Source organism: Microcebus murinus, chromosome 14 (genome assembly GCF_040939455.1).
Source record: "Microcebus murinus isolate Inina chromosome 14, M.murinus_Inina_mat1.0, whole genome shotgun sequence".
Lineage (NCBI taxonomy): Eukaryota > Metazoa > Chordata > Mammalia > Primates > Cheirogaleidae > Microcebus > Microcebus murinus.
The window spans coordinates 62,122,243-62,140,338 of NC_134117.1; positions in this window are offsets into that span (position 1 = coordinate 62,122,243).

The following is an 18,096-nucleotide window of genomic DNA, read 5'->3' on the forward strand; positions in this document are numbered from 1 at the left end:
TACACCTCAAAGGGACAGAATAAGGATTTACAATTTTAAATTGTATAAAGTAAATGCTTTAAGAAAAAAGGGAGGTTAGAAGCCTATGTCAGGACTCTAACCTGACAAGAAGTTCCTGCTTCCCCTGGTGGGAACTCAAGGGGGGCCAGGTTGTCCCAGAGACACACCTAGGGCTGCTAGAAATTGTGCTATTGTTTTTTCCAAGTGTCTCAGTGTCAGGGGTGGACAAAATCCTTTGCTGAAAGTCAGTTATTTGCAGCTCAGTGCGCCAGCAGTCTGGGGTGGAGCCTGTGTTTCTGCATTTCTAACATGCTCCAAGTGATCTGTTCCGTGGGTCACCCTTTGAGAAGCAAGGCTCTGAAAGTCCCTACAAATTAAAGTCATTAGTCTCTGTGGGCTTTGGGCTGGAAGCTTCAGCAGGCTTTGACAAGCATTTGTAGGTTTCCTTTTTATTTGTTTGATAAACTAATTGAGAATCCATAATGCAAAGAAAATGCAGAAAAAATGCAAGAAAATGCGGGAAGAATGCAAGAAAATGTCCTTTCTGTAAAGCTGATGGTTCTCAATTTGGATGCATAGTAGAAGCACCTGCGGATGTTTAAAAAACTTCTGATACACAGAAGGCTCCCTAAATTTGAATCTCTGGGATGGGCCCCAGGCAACAATATTTCTTAAAGCTCCTGGGTGATTAGTATGCAGCTGGGAACTAAAATAGTACCTTAAGCTCCCCTTAGCTGACCGAGTGGAACCCTCTTGGCCAAGGGGATACCCTAACACTGAGTTGCTGGCCATGATAAATGAGGCCAGACATGCCCCATCATGCCCCCTCCCTTCTTGTAGACATCCTTTGTATCTTACCTGCTGGTCCTCAATTTACATAACAAAGTACTTGAGTCTGGGTTCATGGTTGGTGGCTGGTATCTGATTAGCCAGACTTCCTTATCTTACCTTAAAATATTCCAAGCCTTTAGACAAAGCTTCATTCATTTCTTTCCCCAATTACAAATCAAAGAATCTTTAAATGCATCTATAACCTGTAAGCTCCCCCCATTTAAGATGTTCCACCTTTTTAGGCCAAACCAGTGTTCTTCTGTGTATTGATTTATGACTTTACGTGTAACCCCTGTCTCCCTGAAATGTGTAAAACTAAACTGTGACCCAACAAGCACAAGCAAGGGAGTCCACTTGCTCAAGGCTTCTTGGCTGTGGCTCTGGGCCATGGTCCTCAAATTTGGCTCAGAATAAACCTCTTTAAATTATTTTACAGAGTTTGGCTTCTTTTCCATTGACACACCTTAAAATAACTCAGTGTCATGTTTGAAAGACCAGCCTCAAGAGACCTTACCCAGAGCCAGGCTGCCCCTGATAACTTCTGTTGAGTTTTGGGGAAAAGTGGGTGGTGTTGGGAATCAGAAAACAATGCCACAAAATGAAGGCCTCAGAAGCAGCCTCATTAGCAAGTTTTTCTCTGACTTTCTGCCCTCCCGTCTCCTGTCATTTTCCCCAAGGCTAGCCATAGAAACTAGAACTCCTCTTCCCCAAGGCAGGCCACAGAAACTAGAACCTCTTTCCTCAAACACAGCCTTAAAACCTAAAATATTACTCTAATTTTTCCTCTACCCCTGCCTTTCTTTGAAAAAAACTAGCCATAAGGAAATTATATTACCTACCTACTTACCTTATATGACCCCTATTCCAGAGAGGGCCTTGCCCGACACTGGAAGGAAGAAGGAATGCTGCTCAGAGAGACCAAGAAGAATCTAGACAGGCCTTGCAGGGTTTCCCTGCTCCCTCTGCTAGCATTAGATCATTCCCTTTTTGTCTGATCATACTGCTACACACTGTCCATATTTTGTTGACCCTAATCATAAAAGTGGACAATTCCCCTGCATGTTTGCATCTTCATTCTGAAGGCTCCCTTGCCACATAAAACTATGATCAAATAAATCTGTATACATTTTTTCCTATTAATCTGGCTCTTATCAGTGATTTTCAGTGAAACTTCAGGGGGGAAGGGAGATTTTCCCCTTGAAATGGTGGCAAGGGTCAGGGATGGTATGGACATGGGTGTGGGAGAACCCCAGCTGCAGTAGAACACCCAAACGGGAGAAAATTTCATTAGTAAATGCTGGGGGAGGAGAGAGAGGAGTCCAGCATGTTTTGTTTACCAGATTCTTTGTCTTCTCCCCTAATATTGTCTGGTGTGGGTACCAGACGTCAGGGCCGTGTTTCCTGGTTTTTGGTTCCCAGTACCGAACTGAACAATGGTTACCGGTCAGAGCAATGAGCAGACTAAGCAGATGCAAGCAAAGTACCAAAGTCTATGAAAGCAGAGCACATTCCAAGGAAGTAATGGCTCAACCCACTACGAGAGTAGAAGAGACCCTGAGTTTAACACGATTTTCCCTTTTATGTTGATTTCTTAATTTTATGTTGGGGGCTGGAACTTTCATGGGTGTTTTTGGGGAAAGGGTGGAGAATTCCTAGAACTGGGAACCCTCCTCATTTTTAACCTTTTAGGGCAATATCTGAGGGTTGCCATGGTATTTGTAAACTGTCATGGTGCAGGTGGGTATGATTTTTATTATGTTAATGAGGGTAGGTCACTTGAGGATACTATCACCTTACTTGTACAAATGTCAAAACACCCTCATTTGTGACCTTGACCATATTTCCACTTTGTGGCCTTTCTACCTCTTTCTGTTTGGTCAGTCCTTGGAGACCCCTTATCGTAGACCAAACATCTGTTTAGTCCTTGGAAGGCCCCTTGACATGTCATCTGTTCTTGGTTAGAAGCCCTCTCTGGTCAATATGTTCCTTCTGTTGTAGGCACAGCATCTCCTAGTCCCCTTTATTTCTCAGTGGAAACCCCCTAGACAAAGCATCTGTTCCACTTCCTCCTTGTCCCAACCTAAAAATATGCTGATTTCTCCAAAGCAGTGCCTGTGTCTACTGTCCCTCGCTCCTCCCACTGCAGTGGAGGAGAATGGAGGGCAGGGAAGGTGAGCTGTGGGGAAGAGGCTGTAGTGGTTGTGAGTACAGTGGGTGGATGAAAGCACAGGGCAGACTGAAGCTTCTCCCAGCCCTGGCTGCCCTCCCTCCTCCATTCTATTCTGGGTTGCTAATGCCCTACGGGGCAAGCAGAAAGGTATGTATTTGTGATTTTATGTTTGGAAGGGGAGGGAAAGTAAGAGCTGACTTGCTCTGCTTTAACCCTCCAAATCCTTTCTAGGTTTAAAGCAGGAGGGTTTACTTGTGGTTTTGTTTTTTGTCTTATTTTCAAAGCAATTACCATTGAGGATGATAGCGGGTGGGATCCCGGGATTGGGGCCGGTGAGGGTAGTAGATCCTTTCAAGGACATGTTCCTACCCAGGTGTATACCTGGTCACCTTTCTGTTTTATACAGTGATGCTCAGAGTCACCCCAACACACTAGTTAAGAGTCAGTTCTGAACTTTACTGAGAGCAATGGGAATCCACTGGAGGTTTTTAAGAAGAGGAGCGACATAATCCCATTTCTATTCTTCTACCTTGAGAGAATAGATTGTACAGGATCAAAGGTGGTAGCAGGGAACCCACTTAGGAGGCTGCTGCAATGATCCAGGCAAGAGACAATGGTGGTGGTGGGAACTAGGTGGGAGCAAAGGAGGTGGTGAGAAGTGTCAGATGCTGAATATATTTGAAGAGGATTCCTGAACGACTGGATGTGGGATACGAGAGAAAGAGGAGTCAAGGATGGATGATTCCACCGCTTCTGGCCTGAACAACTAACTGCATATGAATTTTGCAATAAAGAAGAACAGAAAAGGATGGGGTAGTGGGAAGTTTTAATGTGCACTGTAACAACAGTTATAGCGAATGAACTAGAGGTGTAAGTATCAATTTGGTTTCATCAAAACAATGCTAAGGAAAAAGGCTTTAGATGATACATTAGTAAGACACAATTTATATAAATTTGTAAGACAGGCAAACAGCATTGTTTAGGGCTCCATGCGCAGGTGGTAAAAGTGTAAAGACAGGTATGGAATAATAAACAACGTGCAGCCAAGGTTAAGCTCCCACCTGGGAGCCTCACACTTTAAAATATCCCATTGCTCAGACTAGATCCTAGTCCAGTTAAACCAGAATCTCTGGGGATGGATCCAGGCATCAGTATTTTTTAAAGCTCCCTAGGGGATTCTGGTATGTAGGCAAGGTGGAAAACCACTGCCTTAAATTGAGAAATAATTGTGAAATCTTTGAGAAGTAGAAGGAATTTTCCCCTTTTATATGCAAGTCTTGGTCTGTCTCTGTCTATTTGGACAGAGACACCCATGCCCTATTTTCCATGATGTTCAGCCAGGAAACATGAATAAACTCTCCCAAGAGGCAGCTGAGCTCAGTATCAGTTTCCACTAGAAGGAACTCCTTGGAGAAATGGCTTATTACAGTCTTGGGGCAGGAAATGTACAAGATGAGCCTGTAACATTTTGTCATACCAGGTATCAGGCAAGCTTTCAAAGGCCACTGAAAGCTTATACAAAGGGTAGACTCAGGAAATAATTTGAAGAAGCTCTTACTTGCCAAAGACGGAACACTTTGAGCATCACTAAGAATAATAACAATGAATTAAAACACATCAGATATGTTTAAATACATGAGTTCATAGTTATTCTTAAGAAAAGAAAATCTTTGGATGATGCTAAGAAAACAGTTTATTTTGAAACTCAGTAAAGTAAGAAAAATAAATTAGCATTTATCCTGCCTTTTTTACTTGACAGTAACAAGTTGATGATAGAAGTTTCTGATTACTGAAGTGCTCATGCAGCCCCAGGTACCGTGATAATGACCACCAGAGTCGCCAATGGGCGGCCAGTGGCAGAGGCCTGAGTTCCAGAAAATGCCTCTCTGACTCTGTCCATAGGGCAGCTCCTTGCAGAGCTTTGTCCCGGCAGATGAGGACTTTCATTGCAGCCCCTTCATCCAGCAGGATGTGCTGGTCCCACTCTTTCTCTAACTGCTCCTCCAGCATAGGTTGAGTCAGTCAAAAATCTTGATCCTACCTTCTCACTTTGTGGGGGAAAAGGAGTTCCGGAGGGATGGTGTTAGGAGACGCAAAGCTGGGTAGGAGCAGTGCTTTGATAGGGAGAAAAGACCCCTAAAGTAAGTCTCCAGAACAGAATCACCTACTTGCCATGGAACTTGGGCTGGTCCCTTCCTTCTCCGGGCCCACTTCCCCATCTGCACCATGCAGGAGATGTTCCAGATTTGGTAGCTTTGTGCACTTCAGTTCCTTCCATCAGGGCCAAACCTTGAGGCCAGGTCTCTGTTCACATCTGTTGCTGTTGTTACCAAAGCCATCCTGTTTGGATCAATGAGTGAACATTCCAGGAAAACAGAGAAATGTTGTTTATCTTGGTTTCCTCAGCACTCAGCACACAGCCGGGCCTTCAATAAATAAAACAGCTTGAAAGGCACAAACAACCATAAACGAAGTAAAAGATCAACAAAGAAGGCCAGGTGTGGTGGCTCATGCCTGTAATCCTAGCACTCTGGGAGGCCAAGGTTTGTGGATTGTTTGAGCTCAGGAGTTCCAGACCAGCCTGAACAAGAGGGAGACCCCATCTCTACTAAAAATAGAAAGAAATTAACTGGACAACTAAAATATATAGAAAAAATTAGCCGGGCAAGGTGGCATATGCCTGTAGTCCCAGCTACTCTGGAGGCTGAGGCCGGAGGATCGCTTGAGCCCAGGAGTTTGACGTTGCTGTGAGCTAGGCTGATGCCCCAGCACTCTAGCCCAGGCAACAGAGTGAGACTCTGTCTCAAAAAAAATAAAAAAATAAAAAATTGTATAAATATAACAACCTATCAATATAGAAATCTGTACCCTGAAGAATTATCCTTCAAAAATGAAGAGAAATGAAAACTTTCTCAGAGAAACAAATATTGAGGGAATCAGTTGCCAGCGGACTTACCTTGCAAGAAAAGTTAAAGGAAGATTTTTGGAGAGGAAAAAAAAAATGATATAGATCAGAAACTCAGCTTTATTTATTTATTTATTTATTTATTTATTGAGATGGAGTCTTGCTCTGTCTTCCAGGCTAGAGAACTGTGGCATCAGCCTAGCTCATAGCAACCTCAAACTCCTGGACTCAAGCGATCCTCCTGCCTTAGGCATGAACCACTGCACCTGGCTAATTTTCTATTTTTAGTAGAGACGGGGTCTCGCTCTTGCTCAGGCTGGTCTTGAACTCCTGAGCTCAAAGGATCCTCCCACCTCGGCCTCCCAGAGTATTAGGATTACAGGCATGAGCCACCACCCCAGGCCAGAAATTCAGCTTTATATAAAGGAAAAGCATGGAAGAAGGAATAAGTGAAAGTAAAATAAAAAGTTTTATTTTTCTTATATTTTGTTGATCTAACAGATAATTGTTCAAAATGATCATAGCAACAATGTATTAGATTATGTATGTGTATCATCTATTCATATACTTTTTATAGGTAAAAATGAATGAAATCAATGATGTAAGTGATGGGGAAAATAACTAGGTTTATGTTGTTATTATTTAATATAAGGTACTCACACCATCCATGACGTGGTATACAGTTATTTGCAAGGGGACTTGGATTATTTATAAATGGATGTTGCAAAGTCTAGGAAACAGAGTAGAAAAAGAGAAGCGTAACTGATCATTCTAAGAAAGAAGAGAAAATGGAATCGTATAAAATGCTTAACTGTAATAAAACCACAAAAGGCAGGAAAAAGTGGAAGATAAAAATAGTAACAAAGAACAAGGAAAAAAATAGAAAACATTAAAACATATAGTAGATGACCAGCAGATGGCAGCAAAGAGGAATAAAAGAAAACAAACCAAAATACATAGATGTCGATCCAACTATATCAGTAATCACTTTGAACGTCAATAGTCTAAATGCACCAATTCAATGACAGAGATAGTCAGAGTGGATCTAAAACCAAGATGCACTACATGCTGTCTACAAGAAACCTACTTCAAATATAAAGACATACATAGATTAAAAGTAAATGATACTTCCACCTCTATATGAAAAAAAGAGTAAATGGATGACACTTGTATAGTCACAGCTATGTGGGAGGCTGAGGCAGGAGGATCACTTAAGCCCAGGAGTTTGAGGTTACAGTGAGCTATGATCATGCCACTGCACTCTAGCCCAGGCAATGGACTGAGATATTGTCTCAAAAAAAAAAAAAAAAAAGTAAAGGGATGGAGAAAGATATACTAAAACTAACCAAAAGAAAAGAGGAGTACCTATATCAATTTCTTGGGGACTAAACAGCACACTTCCAAGAAATACATGAATCAAAGAAATCTCGGCTGCACTGTGGTGGCTCATATCTTTAATTCTAGCACTTTAGGAAGCCACAGCAAGAGGATAGCTTGAGGGTAGGAGTTCAAGACCAGCCTGGGCAGCTTAGCAAGACCCAGTCTCTACAAAAAATAAGAAAAATTAGCCAGGCATGGCTAGCTTGAGCTGTAGAAAATCCATATGATTTGAGGAGCACAGGAAGCCTGGAAAGGAACACAAATCTGTATAAGCACCCTGGGAGAACCCATCTTCTGAGCCGATGGCCCAGCTGGTAGCAGACCTTCCCTGTACCCTTCCTCACTGTGCTGGGCTTCCTTTGGGGAGAGAAGGCCAGTTCTGCTGCCAGGCTCTTGCCTCAGCACTGCTCATACACAGAGGGAGGAGGCCAGTGCCCTATGGACAGGAGGGGCTGGGGAGTGGAGTCTGGAGGCCCAGGCACAGCCAGCTTCCAGGAAGGGGGTGCTGCTGCCCTTTGAAACACGAAGCCTTTGAAGTCTCAGCCAGGCAGAGGCCTGGCTGCCCTTATCTGACTCTCATCTTTTCCCCAGCTTTCCTAACTCAAGAGAGCCTTGGGACAAACTTCAGGCATGAGTGAGGTGGGAGCTTGGAGGCCACCAGCAGTAAATCCCTCACCCTAGTGCACTGGGCCAGTCCCTTCCCCTGGCCCCAGCTGGGCAGTGGGACAGGGCACAGGACAGACACCTCCCACCCACCATGCACAGACGGTGCAGGTCCTGCTCCTCAACTAGCTCCCAGCACTCTACAGGGCTCCCCACAGCTTAGTGCCCAAGGGGCTCTTTGTAAGCAAAGAAACAAATGCAACTTCACACTTTGTCTCACGGTCCAGTGAAAGAAAACTGAAATAGTTAGCATTTCTCTAAATATCCACATACAACTTCTACAATTAATAAGTCAAATATTGGCCGGGCGCGGTGGCTCACGCCTGTAATCCTAGCTCTCTGGGAGGCCGAGGCGGGCGGATTGCTCAAGGTCAGGAGTTCGAAACCAGCCTGAGCAAGAGCGAGACCCCGTCTCTACTATAAATAGAAAAGAAATTAATTGGCCAACTAATATATACAAAAAATTAGCCGGGCATGGTGGCGAATGCCTGTAGTCCCAGCTACTTGGGAGGCTGAGGCAGGAGGATTGCTTGAGCCAGGAGTTTGAGGTTGCTGTGAGCTAGGCTGACGCCACGGCACTCACTCTAGCCTGGGCAACAAAGCAAGACTCTGTCTCAAAAAAAAAAAAAAAAAAAAGAAAATAAGTCAAATATTTATAAGTTTTAGAAAGTAGATTTTCCCTGAACATTTAAACAGTAAATGTAATCAATTCTGCTCTCCCCCATTCTAATGACTCAGAATCTCATAAATGTTTCAAAGACCTTTAAAAAATTGACAAATGATGACATAATCATCACAAACTGGATCTCTGTATGCATACTAAAACCAGTTACCAGTGCTAATACATGGGTCTGAATTTGCTTCCTTAGAATTATATTTTAGTCATCAGCCCATGTAGCAGGCAGGGTGTACATTGTGTGTCCTGTCCTGGGGACCTCAGAGGTGGCCACGCCACACCTCCTGTTGAAGGCCCCTCACTCAGACTCTCCACACTCTATACCACAAATCCCCCACACTGGGAACAGCAAATGGACCAGGGGTGGGCCCTGGACCCTAAATGAGGTCATGGAGGCCGGCCAGGGACCTACAAAACTTCACAAAGTTCTGCTCCAGAAGGGATGCCAATGGTGATGGCTGATGAGAGCAACTAACTAGTCATTCCTGGGGTGTCAGAATGTGCACCTCCGATAGAAGCGAGGGGCAGAAGCCAAAGACTCACAGAGGCAGTGGGCAAAGGCCAGGCAGGAGCCCTGAGGGGAAGTTGGCCAGAAGCTGTTGGAGCAAAGGAGACAGAGTGAGACACTAGTCTCAGAGCATGAGTGGGGCCTGGGTGTCATGCAGACAGTACCAGATTCAGCCCCTCCAGGACTGCTGTCCTAGTAGCCTGTCTGAGAGGCTGTGCTTGGTGGCTGTCTACTTCCCTGTTCTCACCCAGGCAAAGGGAATGGACAAAAAGTGTTCCAAGCCAAGGTCATGGCATGCACAGAGACCAAGTGCATAGGAAACAGAAGCTGATCCAGAAATGAGTGAGTAGGAAATGAAGGAAGTGTTGTCTAAAACACAAGGGGGATTGATTCAGTATAGGTCCAGTTACTCACTGCACAAAGAGCCAATTATTGAGACAATGAGGATTGCAAGGAAGAAAGGAATTTAATATGACAGACGTCTTGTAGGGAGAACTGGAGAAGCCATCTCAAATTTGTCTCTTTGACTAATGGAGATCATGGATTTTTTTAAGGAGCGCCCATGTGCCTTGGGGCAGGTCCAGAGGGATGGTGAGTCCTGGTGTCAGGAAGTGTGCCCTGGGGCCTTCAGAATCTCAATGCCTTTGTCTTGCAAAAAATCCACCATTGCTGGGAAACAACTCAAATGGTCAAGTAGTTAGTTAAGCAAGAGGATTATATAGGTGTCATTGAAATTTGTTCAGTTGGAGGGGCAGTTACAACTCTCTCCTCCTTTTTAGTTCATTTCTCAATCTGGGGGAATCAGAATGCCAATCTATGGCTGCTTCCTGCTGAAACAGGTCATAGTTGGGGTATGAAGAAGAAAGAACATGTTGGGCCTATAACCAAAACTTTTTAGTATGGCCAGGCACAGTGGCTCATGCCTGTAATTCTAGCACTCTGGGAGGCTAAGGCGGGAGGAGTGCTTAAGATCAGGCGTTTGAGACCAGCCTGAGCAAGAGCAAGTCCCTATCCCTACTAAAAATAGAAACAAATTACCCAGGCAATTAAAAATAGAAACAAAATTTAGCCAAGTAATATGGTGAGCACCTATAGTTCCAGCAACTCCGCAGGCTGAGGCAGGAGGATCACTTAAGCTCAGGAGTCTGAGGTTGCTGGTTGCTGTGAGCTAGGCTGACACCATGGCACTCTAGCCTGGCCAACGGAGTGAGACTCTGTCTCAAAAAAAAAAAGACAAAACTTTTTAGTACACATTGCTGAGTTACCACCCTCTCCCCACCAAGGTAGTAAAGTATATCAAAACAGGTACCCAACACCATTTTGGATCCTTCCCAGAAAATATTGGTCCAGTGTTCCCCAAATGGAATCTCAATCCTAAAATTCCCCTAGTCATTTATGAAAAAGGTTTCAAAGAGTTTAGCAGAAGAGGCAATAATAGATTGAAAGATCTTAGCTAAAGAGCTGTCTTGGCAGAGAAATGAAAATCCCCAAAGGACCGGCTAGACATACATGATATGTTTTCAGATATCCCAGGGAGTACGGCTGGTGTCTCAACTACCTGTTGACCAGTAACCACAGCATAGCCAGCTTTGTACCGTCCCTGTTCTGCAATGCTGCTTCCATCCTTGAAGAGCTCCTCACCTAGGTCTGACAGTCGAATCCTGGAGACTAGAATATACTTGGTCAATAATCTGGACATAATCATAGAAGGGGAATGAGAGTCCGTAGGCAGCAAGGTGGACACCAGCTTGAGTTACATTAGGATTATGTAATAAAGGAGCCAGATATTTACCCATCTGGCCACTCGCTGTAGCTAAAAGCCTCCCTTTTGTTCTAGTAGGGGTAATACATAACACATGGCATAAATAGTCACCAGTTGCCCAAGAGTAAATTTTTCAGCTTCCTGTAAAATATCACAAGCAGCAGCCATCACTCTCAGACAAGTAGGCAATCCTTTTGTTACCACATCCAATTACTCAGAGAAATAAGGTCCAGGTTGCTTATGATCCCCCCAAGTTTGTGTTAATACCCTGAGTCCAATCCCTTGTCTTTCTTGAACGAACAAATCAAAAGGCTTCTATAAGTTGAGGCGGCCCAATGCGGGAGCAGTCATTAATTTTTAATTGTCAAGAAAGCCTTATGGGGCCGGGTGCGGTGGCTCACGCCTGTAATCCTAGCACTCTGGGAGGCCGAGGCAGTCGGATTGTTTGAGCTCAGGAGTTCGAGACCAGCCTGAGCAAGAGTGAGAACCCCGTCTCTACTAAAAATAGAAAGAAATGACTTGGCCAACTAAAAATATATAGAAAAAATTAGCCAGGCATGGTGGTGCATGCCTGTGGTCCCAGCTACTCGGGAGGCTGAATAGGATTGCTTGAGAGCAGCAGGATTGCTCGGGAGCAGCAGGATTGCTTGAGCCCAGGAGTTTGAGGTTGCTGTGAGCTAGGCTGACGCCATGGGACTCTAGCCCAGGCAACAGAGTGAGACTCTGTCTCAAAAAAAAAAGAAAGAAAGAAAGAAAGAAAGCCTTGTGGTATTCCCCAGTCCGGGTAAGTAGCTCTTTTCCTTTCCCTTTAAGGTTTTATAGAGGGTTTTGCTATTAGCCTCAAGTTACAAATCTAAATCTGGGAAAATTTGGCCATACCCACAAATCCTCGCAACTGCTCATGGGTGGTAAGGACTGCTATTCAATTTACAGCCTCTCCCCAATCTGAAAGGAGGTTCCAGTATCAAGAGACAGTTCAAACCCCAAGTATGTGACAGTGGGAAGTGAGATCTGAGCTTTTCTCTGAAATGCTTTGTACCCTTTGTCAGACGGTAAATTTAATACTTTACAGCATGTTGCCTGGATTGGGCTTCAGTCTCACTGGCTATCAGGATATCATCTACATACTGTAAAATCATTCCCTTGCCTAAAACTGTTTCCTTCAAATTCCTGGCCAGAATTTTTCTGAAGATTGCTGGAGAGTTTTTAAAACTTTAAGGAAGGAGAGTCTGGCAGCGCTGGCATTTGGCTTCAGAGTTTAAGTCTTCCCATTTAAAAGCAAATAGTTCTTCGGATTCAGGAGCAAGAGGAATACAGAAGAAAGTGCTTTTTAAATCCATTGCTGAAAACCAGGTAAAATTTCTAGATAAAGTGGTAAGGAGATGACTATTCCATTATTTGGTTTATTGCCCTTAGGCATCAAACAAACCAGTAGGCACGTCCACCCTCCCTTCCCTTCATGGCTGAGAACTCAGCCTTAAGGTTTGCTTGTATGTTCCTCTGGGCCAAGAGGGGGTCTGTTCAGTTAGGGGGTGTGCCTAGGATACATTTCTCCCTTTTTGGCCAAGATTTGCCAGAGGCAGCATCAGTAGTCAAACTTTTATTTTGTCCCATCATTGCCTACCTGTCCAGGTTCCACCCTGTCCCTTGGTGGGAACTTTATGGCCACTTTAAGGCCAAGGGACTTAAAATCAAAAGCCTTCTAGCCAATTAAATATTCTAGGCAAGATGATAATGGAGGTGGACAGGGATTTATCAACTTTTACAATGTAAGAACAAAAAACCAAATGCCAAAAGTAAGGTTATATTAATAAAATTAACTTATCTGTAAGCATTGAGCTATTGTAATCTTGGGTTCGGTTATAGGCTTACAGCAATTTGTTATTTAAAACATAAGCATCGGCCAGGCGCGGTGGCTCACGCTTGTAATCCTAGCACTCTGGGAGGCCGAGGCGGGCGGATTGCTCAAGGTCAGGAGTTCAAAAGCAGCCTGAGCGAGACCCCGTCTCTACTATAAAAATAGAAAAGAAATTAATTGGCCAACTAATATATATATATATATATAAAAAATTAGCCGGGCATGGTGGCTCATGCCTGTAGTCCCAGCTACTCGGGAGGCTGAGGCAGTAGGATCGCTGAGCCCAGGAGTTTGAGGTTGCTGTGAGCTAGGCTGACGCCACGGCACTCACTCTAGCCTGGGCAAGAAAGTGAGACTCTGTCTCAAAAAAAAAAAAAAAACATAAGCATCGTTAACCATTTAAGTTAAGGAATTAAGACACTTTTGTTGTAAAGCAATATTTTTTTCGGTCACTTTAGTAATTTGTGCTAAGGTGCCCAATCAATTTTTTATTACATGTCTATTAGCATAAACTCCATAACTGGGAAGAAATATCCAGGAAGCTCTGGGATCAGGTATCTTGATATCCTCTCTGTAATTTTTTTTTTTTAAGTCTATGGGAAGCAGGAAATTCTTTATGGTTGGAGTAGGTGCCTGGACTAAGTGACCCAAAAAGGCAAAGTCCCTCATTTTACCAGCTATTTAGGCATCTATGTGTCCGTCGTCCTTGATCTGAAGGGTCTGAACCAATTCTGCCCCTCAAAATCAGCCCTTACAATCTCACACTTCCCCCTCTTTCTCAATGGTCCTGGGCCTAGAGGGAGGATGTTTGTAGTTTTCATAGCAGGGCATTAGCAATGGAATAGTTTTTAAATTCTGAAGATACCAAGTAAACTTTGCTCTAATATTTGCTTAATACTTGTCTTGACTCTAGAAAACAAGGCAAAAAGGATCAGCAATGTTTTAAATAAAAAGTCATAAAAAATATTTCAGTTCTTTCTATGACTTTTTCTTAAAGAAGCAAATCTTCAACCATAGCTGATTATATACCATTGAACATAAACTTCTGTTTCCAGAAATGACTCAGACATTTTGATTACTTACTACTTAATTTACTTTAAGATTTCAAATTACTGGCCGGGCGCGGTGGCTCACGCCTGTAATCCTAGCTCTCTGGGAGGCCGAGGCGGGCGGATTGCTCGAGGTCAGGAGTTCGAAACCAGCCTGAGCAAGAGCGAGACCCCGTCTCTACTATAAATAGAAAGAAATTAATTGGCCAACTAATATATATACAAAAAATTAGCCGGGCATGGTGGCGAATGCCTATAGTCCCAGCTACTTGGGAGGCTGAGGCAGGAGGATTGCTTGAGCCAGGAGTTTGAGGTTGCTGTGAGCTAGGCTGACGCCACAGCACTCACTCTAGCCTGGGCAACAAAAGCGAGACTCTGTCTCAAAAAAAATAAAAAAAAGATTTCAAATTACTGAAAAGAATGTTGAAACCATGACATTGAAGGAGCTCTGGACATTTCACCCCAAAATATGACTCCTTAATATCAAGACTATTTTGAATCAAAGGCTCTTAGACATTAACTTGGAAGATACTTTCCCTCCATTTGCACAGACTAGACTGACCTGATCAAAAGATCTAAGGGGGCAACTGACTTCCCTTCCTCTCCCAGTTATCTCAATATATTGCCGGAAAGAAGGTCAAGAATGCAAGCAGATCAGGCCCAAATCATTTAAAATGGTAATACCTGTCTCTCAGGTTAATTTATAAGTCAATCTGTTTTCCCATCCATTCATCCTCCCTAGCAACCCCTTCTCTACCCACACTCCTCATTTTCCCCTCTCCCCTCTAAAAGGCGTGTATAAAAATATCTGAACTTCACTGGGATATGGGGTGATCACCATGTGATTCTCCCCATGCTACATAAACATTTATTGGTAAATAAACATTTCTCTTATTAATCTGCTTTAATTGTGAGTTGATCTTTCAGTGAACTTTTGGGGGAAAGGGTAAGTTTCCCCTTACTTCCACAAGAAACAGACACCCAATCAGAAGCAGATCTTACGGATTTATAAGATTTTTCTTTTCTTTCCTTTTTTTTTTTTTTTTTTTTGAGACAGAGACTCGCTTTGTTGCCCAGGCTAGAGTGAGTGCCATGTCCTCAGCCTAGCTTACAGCGACCTCAATCTCCTGGGCTCAAGTGATCCTGCTGCCTCAGCCTCCCAAGTAGCTGGGACTACAGGCATGCGCCACCATGCCCAGCTAATTTTTTCTATATTAGTTGGCCAATTAATTTCTTTCTAGTTATAGTAGAGACGGGGTCTCGCTCTTGCTCAGGCTGGTTTCAAACTCCTGACCTCGAGCAATCCGCCTGCCTTGGCCTCCCAGAGTACTAGGATTACAGGCATGAGCCACGGCACCCGGCCTAGCTTGTTTCTTAATTAGACTACTGGCTTTAGGGTGGGGCCCCTTTAAGGAACGAGGTGAAGAAAGCCCATAATTTTAGCACCAGTACAGCTGGGAGGCAGAAACTTAGTTCCCAGTTATCATTTCAAGTTATTGTCTGTTAACCATTTCTATAGCCTGTGAATGTTAGCTATACAACCAATGTGATTATGCCCTCAACAAAGTCATTTAATATCCAAACAAATTCAATATCTAAACATATTTTCTTAAACAAAGTTGGGGAAAAGAAATGGAAAAGAATTTTAAAACATTGACCAAGAAGCAATCACAAAATACAGTTTTAGCTATTATTTTTAAACTTAAAAAAAAAAACCTACCAAAATAACAAACATAAGTATTCTAGTAAAACTTGCTATTCTGAATAAGGTAACATCTTTAAGTTCTATAAATATAGAAGTTTTAAGACACATCCTACTTAAAGATGTTAGCTAACTCAATCTTTCTAAAATACCAACATCCTAAAATAAAATTTATTGACATGACATCACCTATCGATCAAATAAATCTCTAACATCAATCCTTAGCATCTCAAATGATGACACAAAGTCATAACATAGTTACATAAGGATCAAGATCAAGGTATTCTAGAAACATCCTACGTGGCCTCAAACCACTTTTCTACTTAACTTCCAAAGAGTAAGGTTGCTTTGAGATTCTCTTTGCATTCTAAGAATAATTACTATAAAAAATTAACAGTTCAGGGATTCTTTTTTTTTTTTTTTTTTTAATTTTCTTGGGCAAAAGTCCTTTGCTATGGCAAGTCAATGTACATATAACAGGCTGGCTTGCAACCAGTACAGAACAAATCAAGAGTGAGCCAGACCAAAGGGAAGCCTCCAATTTGATTTGAATAGATTTTGTGTGTACCTTTCAACAGACAGCAAAGTCAATGCAAGAAACTACAACTAGAATTAAGAGACTAAAACCAAAATATCTTCATAAACTTTTGACCCTAAGTTTCTGTTGTTATGCTACCATTTACTTAGAGTTTTATTTATTCTAATACTGACACTTATTTTTGTTTAGACATGCCTACTTTTTACCAAAACAAGAACCTTAAATTATATGCATGGGTAACTTTGCCATTGACTCCAGAGATTTAGCTGTTTTCATTATGACAACTTATCAGAAATCATACAAACAGGCTGGTGTGGTCACACCTATAATTCAAACACTCTGGGAGGCTGCGGCGGGAGGATCAATTGAGCTCTGGAATTGGAGACCAGCCTGAGCAAGAGTGAGACCCCATCTCTACTTAAAATAGAAAAAATTAGCCAGGCATGGTAGCCTGTGCCTGTAGTCCCAGCTACTTGGGAGTCTGAGGCAGGAGGATAGCTTGAGCCCTGAAGTTTGATGCTGCAGTGAGCTACGACAAGGCCACTGCACTCTAGCTGGGGCAACAGAGTGAGAATGTCTCAAAAAAAAAAAAATTACACAAGCACAGATCATTTTGTTTTGGCTGGGTTTATAGTTTTATAACTTTGGTGTCACACCCTGACACCTTCAGATATAAAAATGACCAGTAAACCTGTTAGGTAGATAGTGAGGGATTCTGGGTCTCCTAGGGACAAAAGTGGGTGCTGTTGCCTTGGTGCAAATGCCCCACCTTGGAAAGAAGAACAAAGGTGGGCCGCAGTCCCCTATCTTGGTCTTGCTCCACCCTAATCCTCTCCCTAGAGACTGCCATACCTGGGGCAGGAGGGAATACCCTATGAATCTGCCAATCATAACTTAGCGTGCCAGCTTCAGAAGAATGCAGAGGACTCTCTAGCCCATGGGCCAAGCAGCATAGGTGCCATAGAGTCCGGAAGTGACCTAGAGCACCATGCATGCCATGTAATGCAACTCCCAACTGTCCTATCGAAGTGGTGAAGTCTGAGCCACTAGGGAGGTCCCAATCTGGGCACTGTAAACAAGATGCAGACCGTAACCAACTCTTTTTTTTTTTTTTTTTTTTTGCCCTTCCTTTTGCTCTTTTCCTGTTGCAACAATGGGTCAGGTTGTCATCTGTGGCATATGTATCACACTCTGTGAACCTATTTCTTGATCTTGCTGTATAATCCTCTCTCTCCTCAATAAACCTCATTTTCGTGTTTGCCTTACTTTGGTGCCTCTGGTCATTCTTTGACCATGAACTAGTCAAGAACTGGCATTTCTGACTGAAACCTGATAAGCCCAGGCAAAAATATATGCTGACAACTTTAAAGACATTTTTATTTTTTAGTTTACCAATAATATTTTAAAAACCAACTTATTTACCAACTCTGTACACATTATGTCTCCGTTTCTCTTTCCCTTTCCAGTAGGGGGCAGCCCTGCATCTTGGCCAGGTTGCCTCCTGGATGGAGATGTCTTTCAATTTCCTAGACCTTAGGACAGAGATGTCTTCTAATCTCCTAGACTTTAGGATGGAGTTGTCTTTTAACCTCTCAGACCTAGGAACCTGTTGCAAGAGGAACCACCACTAGAGGCGTCTTTCAACCTCCCAGATCTTGGACTGTGCTTGTAATACCATCAACAGCAAATTCCAAGCAGGCAGAAAAAAATAATAGAGGTGGGGAGCTTGACACTCTCCACATTTACACACCTGACACTCAATATAAAGAGAAATTCAAGAGGTTTCAAACACATGCATTGCAGTTTCACCTAATGAGCCCTGGGAGTGCCAAATCAAAAGTTAGGTTAGTTCCCTCTCTCATAAATGCTCCTGTGGCTTATTCAACCCCAAACAAACAGGAATTCCCTCAGAATTCCCCAAATTGAGAAGGGCACCCCCCACTGTGCAGTACCTGCAAATAGCACTTACCTGCCTGGACATACACGTCAAAACCCAAATGCAGAGTTCCTTTCTTTGGAGGCAGTCAGGAAGCAATCACCAATGCATCCAAGGT